This window comes from Triturus cristatus, chromosome 1_2, assembly GCF_964204655.1.
Source record: "Triturus cristatus chromosome 1_2, aTriCri1.1, whole genome shotgun sequence".
Classification (NCBI taxonomy): Eukaryota; Metazoa; Chordata; class Amphibia; order Caudata; family Salamandridae; genus Triturus; species Triturus cristatus.
The window spans coordinates 1,159,802,551-1,159,808,787 of record NC_140580.1 but is presented as its reverse complement, the minus strand read 5'-3'; positions in this window follow the sequence as shown (position 1 = coordinate 1,159,808,787).

Below are 6,237 nucleotides of genomic sequence, written 5' to 3'. Positions count from 1 at the left end.
CCCCGCTCCCCCCAGACAATTCCACTCCAGTCGGGGGCAGACTACAAGACTTTTTTCAAACCTGGGAGACCCTAACATCAGACAAATGGGTGACCCAAATTATTCGGTCAGGGTACTGTCTCGAACTAACATCTACCCCCCCAAATATTCCACCCAGGCACCGTGCAATGTCACAAGAACATACCACACTGCTGAAACAAGAGGTAATCTCCCTCCTGCAAAAACAGGCTATAGAGCAGGTCCCCATCAATCAGCAAAATTTAGGGGTCTACTCTCTGTACTTTCTGATACCAAAGAGAGACGAGACCCTACGGCCCATTCTAGACCTCCGGCCTCTAAATGCATATATCCATTCAGACCATTTTCACATGGTAACCCTCCAACAAGTCCTCCCACTCCTCTGCCAGGACGACTTTCTCACTACACTGGACTTGAAAGATGCATACTTTCATATTCCAATACACCCTTCTCACAGAAAGTACCTCAGATTTGTGGTGGACGGCCAACATTATCAGTTCAAGGTTCTCCCCTTCGGGGTCACAACCGCACCAAGAGTGTTTACCAAATGCCTAGCAGTAGTGGCGGCACACCTCAGAAGACAACACATTCACGTCTTCCCTTACTTGGACGACTGGCTAATAAAAGCCGCGTCCTACAACCAGTGTGTGCAACATACAAACACTACCATCCAACTACTCCACCAGCTAGGCTTCACGGTGAACCACCAAAAGTCCCAGCTGATACCGTCTCACACAAAGCAATACCTCGGTGCCACTATAGACACCTCAAAAGCCATAGCCTATCCCAATTCAGCCAGAATCGCAAGCATACAAGCCTTGCGCCAAAGATTCATTCTTCAGCACTCTCCCAGCAAGAGTGTTTATGAAGCTAATAGGGATGATGGCGTCTTGCATCTTCATAGTGCCTCATGCAGGACTCCACATGCGTCCACTCCAAGAGTGCCTAGCACGCCAGTGGAACCAGGCCCAGGGACAGCTGACGGATCTGGTGTTGGTGGACGGTCGCACCCATCGCTCTCTGCAGTGGTGGAACACCACAAACCTTTCCAAAGGGCGACCGTTCCTGGACCCGGTTCCTCAGGTGATTCTAACGACGGACGCATCGCTCTCCGGCTGGGGAGCGCACCTATTGCACCTCACAGTGCAAGGTGTATGGACGCCACAATAAAGGTTACTCCACATCAACCATCTGGAGTTATTGGCGATCTTTCTAGCCCTGAAATCGTTTCAGAAACAAATCTCAGCCAAAGCAGTCCTCATTCGCACGGACAATATGACTGTGATGTATTATATTCAAAAACAGGGGGGGACACACTCTCCCCAGCTCTCTCGGTTAGCACAGAGCATATGGAGATGGGCAATCCCACAAAAAATCTTTCTCCTGGCACAACACGTCCCAGGTATAGAAAACACCATGGCAGATCTGCTCAGCAGACAAACGCAGCAAATGCACGAATGGGAACTGCATCCACAAGTTCTTCACCCATTCTTTCACAAGTAGGGGCATCCTCATATAGACCTCTTCGCCACACACTAAAACAAAAAATGCCCAAGCTTCGCTGCCAGATACCCACACCCATTGTCCAAAGGCAATGCGATATGGATGATCTGGTCAGGCAAATTTGCATACGCCTTTCCACCTCTCCCACTAATTCCATTAGTGGTAAGGAAGCTACAACAGCACTCCCTCACACTCATTCTGGTAGCTCCAACATGGGCCAGGCAGCCGTGGTACACCACACTACTACAGCTCTCAGTGGTACCACACCAAAAACTGCACCTGTCCCCATGCCTCCTAACCCAGAACCATGGAGAAATCAGGCACCCGGACCCAGCTCAGCTCAACCTTGCGATCTGGCTCCTGAAATCTTAGAATTTGGATACCTTAACCTTCCCCCTGATGGCATGAACATTATCAGGGAAGCCAGACGTCCTACCACTCGAGCATGCTATGCCGCAAAGTGAAAGAGATTTGTTGTTTACTGCCGTAACAATACAATCAACCCTTTAGATGTATCCATACAGCACATCATACGCTACCTGCTCCATCTTCAAAGGTGTAACCTGGCATATTCATCCATCCGCCTACACCTAGCAGCAATTGCTGCTTACCTGCAAAACAGACAGCATTTATCACTTTTTAGAGTGCCTGCTATTAAAGCCTTCATGGAAGGCCTTAAAAGAGTAATTCCGCCCAGGGCACCACCCTCACCTGTGTGGAATCTTAACGTAGTTCTTACAAGTCTAATGGGTCCGCCTTTCGAACCAATGCATAAATGTGAGCTACAGTTCCTTACTTGGAAGACAGCTTTCCTCGTAGCTATCACTTCCCTTAGAAGGGTTAGTGAAATACAAGCGTTCACTATACAAGAACCCTTTCTACAAATACATCACAGCAAGGTGATACTTCGCACAAATCCCAAATTTCTGCCTAAGGTCATTTCCCCCCTTCCATCTCAATCAATCGGTGGAATTACCGTTTTTTTTCTCGCAACCTCAATCTGTTGCGGAAAGGGCTCTACATACACTTGATGTAAAAAGGGCTTTACTTTACTACATACAAAGAACGCAACCTTTCAGAAAGACTAAACAGTTGTTTGTCTCCTTCTCTCCACCGCATAAAGGCAACCCCATCTCAAAATCAGGGATAGCTAGGTGGATTGTAAAGTGCATACAAATTTGCTATCACAAAGTAAAAAGTTCCACCTAAAGCCCACTCTACAAGAAAGATAGGGGCTTCTATGGCTTTTCTAGGGAACATACCCTTAGATGACATCTGCAAAGCAGCCGCATGGTCAACACCGCACACCTTCACAAAACATTACTGTGTAGACGTGCACTCCAAACAACAAGCTAGTGTGGGCCAGGCTGTACTAAAGACACTGTTTCAAACCACTGCAACGGATACCGGTGGTCGCGCTAGGGTTGGGTACTGCTATATAATCTATGCACAGTGTATAATCTGCAGCTCATATGCCTTGAACGGAATATGCTACTTACTAGTATGCATCTGTTGTTGGCATGTAGAGCTGCAGATCTATACACGCCCACCCGCCTCCCCGGCTACCTGTATCCGTTCCAGTCTATCTTATTTAGATACAACACACATGGGTTTCTTTACTATTATCACTACGCTCCATCTTTTCCCTGCTGGCGAAAAACAATCTGAGGATGGAGCCGAAGCCCATGCGCAGTACGGACCGAAGGAGGAGTCACCGAACTCGTGACTTCCAAAGATTGTCCAAGAAGAAAAACAAACTGCAAACATCCGGGCCCAACACCAGATGGCGATCTATGCACAGTGTATAGATCTACAGCTCTACATGCCAAGAACAGATGCATACTGGTAAGTAGCATATTCCTTCTTGTTTCTGCACTCTGATTCAGTTTCAGAAAGAGTTCAACATACACTGGACGTCAAATGAGCCTTAATGTATTATTTCAAGTGAACTCAAATATTTAGAAAAACAAAGCAATTCTGTATTGCGTTCTCACCGCCACGCATTAGAAACCCAATTGAAAAAAGTTACACTCAATGGACCTTTCAGCCAAGTTGAGCACACCTACTGCCTGCTGCTCACTACCACCCCACAAAACATCCCCCTCTGCACCCTCAGCCCGAACATCTCACACTGCTTCATTAGGAGGTATAGCCGCTTCTGTCAAATGGAGCCATAGAGCCAGTGACCCTCCAACACCAGGGCAAATGCATCTACTCCCTGCATTCCTCGTTCCCAAGAAGGATGGATCCTTCTGAAAAACCCTCGATCTCCGTCCTCTCAACAAATACATCCTGTCAGAACACCACCACATGGCCACTGTACAGGACGTCATTCCCCTGCTGCAGCAATGCAACTTCATAGCCACCCTCGAGCTGAAGGATGCCTACTTCCACATCCTGATTCACTCTGCTCATCGGCACTACCTCCGCTTCATGACAAGTAGTTCGCACTACCAGCTCAAAGTGCTGCCCTTTGGAGTCACCACTGCGCCAGGAGTTTTCACCAAGTGTATAGTGGTAGTGGCCGCCCACCTAAGAAGGAAGGGAATCCATGTTTTCCCCTAACTCGACGACTGGCTGATCTAGAGTGGAAGCAGACAAGAATGCTTGGCTCACACCCAAGCTACAGTCTGACTCTTTCACTGCCGAGGGTTCTCAGTAAATGCTACAAAGTCCCATTTGGAACCACTGCAGGTTCAACACTTCTTAGGGGCAGTCCTTAATTTCGTTGCTGGCAAATCCTTTTGCAGCCCTCTGAGGGTGCAGGTGTTCCAACAGCTGATGCCTCTTTTTCAGCCACTCCGATCCCAGTTTGAATTATGTGCTTGCTAAGAATGATGGTCCCATGCATTGCAATAGTACCCCATGCCAGGTTTCATATAAGTCCACTTCAGGCGGGCCTCTCCAGCCAATGGTCACAAGCGAAGGGTCTCATGGAAGGTCTAGTGTTGGTAAGGGTTTGTCTCTGCAGTGATGGAATTGCAACAACGTGTTGCAGGGTAGGCACTTCCCAGACCCAGTCCCACATGTGACCATCACCATAGACTTGTCCCTAGAAAGCTGGGAAGCACACCTAAAAACATGACAGTCAGGGTCTCTGACCACCTTATCTACGGGGTCTCCACAACAACCACTTGGAGCTGTTAGCCATTCAGCTTGCTCACAAAGCCTTTCTCCTGCATATTTAAGGCAAAGTAGTCTTAGTGCATACCGGCACCCTGACCGCCATGTTCTTTCTACATAAGCTGAGAGGCGTCCACTCACCTCCCCCGTCGGCTCTAGCACCACAGATTTGGCGCTGGGCCATCTATCACTGGGTTCATCTTCTAGCAGAGTACCTACCGGGAGTGGACGACAACGACTTTGCATTCCTGCTGAGCATGATGCAAGAACAAATCTTTAAGTGGGAACTCCACCCACAAGTCCTGCTTCCTTACTTCCACGGGTGGGGTATCCCAGACCTAGACATTTTCACCACAACTGAAAATCCAAAATGCCAAGACTTTTCCATCAGGTTTCCACATCCCCAGTCTGTGGGCAGTGCCCTGTGGGGGAATTGATTAAGGATCTTTGCCCACACTTTTCCTCCCCTCCCACTTATTTGATATGTGGTCAAGAAGCTGAAGCAAACATCCCTCGCCCTCATCCTTGTGGCTCCAACAAGGGCCAAACAACCTTGGTTCTCAACCTTGCTCAAGATGCCTGTAGTCCCATTTGAGAAGGTCCCAAACATGCAGGATCTTCTCAGTCAAGACCACAGCAAGGTCAGGCATCCAGACCCCAGGCAACTCAACCAAGCGTTCTGGCTCCTGAAGACATAGAGTTTGGTTACTTGGGGCTGCAGCAGAAGTGAATGGACATAATCAGAGAAGCCCTTAGGGTCACCACACGGTCCTGCTATGCTGCTAAGTGGGTAATATTTCCTGCTCTACTGTACTCTAAACAACAATAATCCGCTCACCCTCCCTACAGGACATTATTTGTTGCCTCCTACACCGTCAAAGGTCACGGTTGGTTTATACAGCAATCAGGCGACACCGAGCTGCTACTGCTGCATACATGCAGAACAGAGAACACTCTTCAAAATCAATGTCATCAAATCCTTCATTGAGGACCTCACACGGGTAATCCCAACTAGGGTTCTTCCTGCCCCAGTCTGAAACATTAACATGGTCCTCACCAGACCAGTGGAGTCACCCTTCAAGTGCCTGCATACATGCCTCCTGCAGTTCCTCTCTTGGAAGGCTGCTTTCCTCTTTGCAGTCACATCACTCGGATGCATCAGCGAATTGCAGGCCCTCACTCTTCAGAAACCTTTTATCCCCAAGTACAAATACCAAGGACACGGTGGTTCTCAGAACCAATTCTCAGTTTTTTTCCCCAAGGTGGTGTCTCCCTTCCATCTTAACCAATCCATTGATCTCCAAGTTGTCTTCCCACGCCCTGACTCGATAGCTTAAAGAGCACAGCAAACGCTTGGCATTAAGCGTGCTCTAAAGTATTACATTGACAGGACTAAATCTCTTCGCAAAACACAACTGTTTGTAGTTTTCTCCCAGTCTCATAATGGCCGTGCCGTTTTAAAGGCAGGATTTTCCAGGTGGATTGTTAAATGCGTCCAGACCTGCTTTACTAAAGCTCAAAGATCCTTCGCTTCCTGCCTCAGGCCACACTCCACCTGCAAACAAGGTATTACTGTGACTTTCCTGGGCAACT